Genomic DNA, 2,202 nt, shown 5'->3' with positions numbered 1-2,202 from the left:
ATTCCGCCAATATTTTTGTGCATCTGCTTGCGTAGTTGTGTTTTAATGAAGAATTTGGTTACTGGTATGGCGTGCCTTAATTTGTGGCTTCTTAACCGGCCATCGTGCAACCGTTGTACGTCCATGGTTGATCATCGGCCTTCTGGAAAGCATTGGACCACACAACCACCAGTTTTAAAATTTATCTATAGCTCATGTCAAAAATTTGATTTCAGCGTAAACGTGGGGGTGGGGCGACCGCCCCCCCCCCCCCCCCCCTTCCGCTCCTGGTGTCCCTGTCGGCAGATCGAATCTTCTATCAACGGCGTGTGCAAAGCACGTGAGGGATTTGCGACTCAATATTGATTTTCTTTCCAGAAGGCAATGCTAACGACTGGCGACAAAAAAAGAAAGTCTTCTAATTATTTACAAAATTTACGCATTATGGATGCAAGCATCGCCTCTTGCACGCAGAGGCTAAAAATACGGGGTGTTTCAGCAAATACTTTCAAAAATTTTTGAAAGGTTGCCTGTAGCAGATAACACAAATCTAGTTCACGAGCTGGTCTACTCCAAGAGACGGACATTACTTGCACAAAAAATTGATATGCATAATCGACTAATTAACAAAAATTCGCCAAATAGGTTTTAACATATGAACTTATGTTGCAATTTACAAATTCTAGCCATGGAGTTCGCAAGGAGTATGCACTGGAAACATTCTCAGGATGGCACCAGTTTCGAGAGATTAATTCCCGAACATTGCGGAGAAATGCATTGACGTTCCAGTTACTTTTGTGCTTACCCGCCGTGGTTGCTTAGTGGCTATGGCGTTGGACTGCTAAGCATGAAGTCGCGGAATAAAATCACGGTCACGGCGGCTGCATTTCGATGGGGGCGAAATGCAAGAGCACCTGTATACTTAAATTTAGGTGCAGGTTAAAGAACCCCAGGTGGTCTAAATTATTCCAGAGTCCTCCACTACGGCGTATCTCATAATCAGATCGTGGTTTTGGCACGTAAAACCCCATAATTTATACATCGATTCATACGCTTGTGCTTCGATGCATGAAACAACGTTTTGTTAAGAAAGTGAGTGGCACGCCCATGCATTTCTCCGCAATATTAGAGAATTAATATCTCGGCACTAGTTCCAAGTGGATCCGAACTCCACGGCTAGAATTTGTAAATTCTAGCCGTGGGCTAGAAAATACAACATGGGCCATAAGGTAATTAGCTAAAACTTAATTGTTTAATTTTGTTAGTCGATTATGCGTTTCAATTTTTTGTGCAAGTAATTAATGTCCGTCTCTTCGAGTAGACGAGCTCATGAACTAGAATTGTACTATCTGCCACAGGCCACCTTTAAAAAATTTGGAAACTGTTCGCTGAAACACCTTGTATATGGAATTCACTCAGTAACCGAAACGATGCCAAGCCGGATTCACTCAAAATCAGAATAACTAGAAGTCTAGAAGTCATGCGCAGCAGTGCTCAAAGTACTAAAAGCAAAGTACTAAAAAACAAAAGTGCGGTTTGGATAGCGAAGTAGAAGACGATTGCACGAAGGAAGATTCTTACCGTGAGGATCACACCCGTGCAAGGGCCGCACCCCCAACATGACAGCCAACACTCAAAAAAAAAAAAAAAAAAGACATCCAACCGAGAAGAATCGCGTTCCGTGCGCTGATTCTGATCAGGCTCAACAGCGAATTGTCGCGCGCAACGTACTTTCGCGCGTCGCTACTGAATGTCGAGAGGACGCGATTGCAGAGGTTTACGGCGGATTTCATACTCGAAGTTGGAAAAATGAGGTCAAATGGCCCGGTCCCATGAAACGCCCGTCAAAATCGCGACAGAAAAGTGCGGCCCTTACACGAGTTCATACGTTAGTTATAGTGGCCATATAAATTGTAACATTCACCTGAAATTAAAATAGCAAGCATATTGTAATACACGGACCATGTACACATGTAAATACCTGACTGGATGCCCTCGAACACTCGCTTTCACAACGTAAGCTTTATGAAGAACGCCGGCAGCGGAGGCGAACTGTTCGTACAGCCGCGCGATTCACCGCAACTCCGAAAAGTAGATTCATCATCATTATCTGCCAATTTTTATGTCCACTACAGACGACCTCTGTCAGTGATTTGCAACGACTCTGTCTCTTAACTCTGCAACACTAGCGGCGCGGAAAGACAGCCTCGGAAGGAAGACAGC

The sequence above is a fragment of the Dermacentor silvarum genome, chromosome 1 (genome assembly GCF_013339745.2).
Source record: "Dermacentor silvarum isolate Dsil-2018 chromosome 1, BIME_Dsil_1.4, whole genome shotgun sequence".
NCBI lineage: Eukaryota > Metazoa > Arthropoda > Arachnida > Ixodida > Ixodidae > Dermacentor > Dermacentor silvarum.
Note: the sequence above shows the minus strand (reverse complement) of the source record.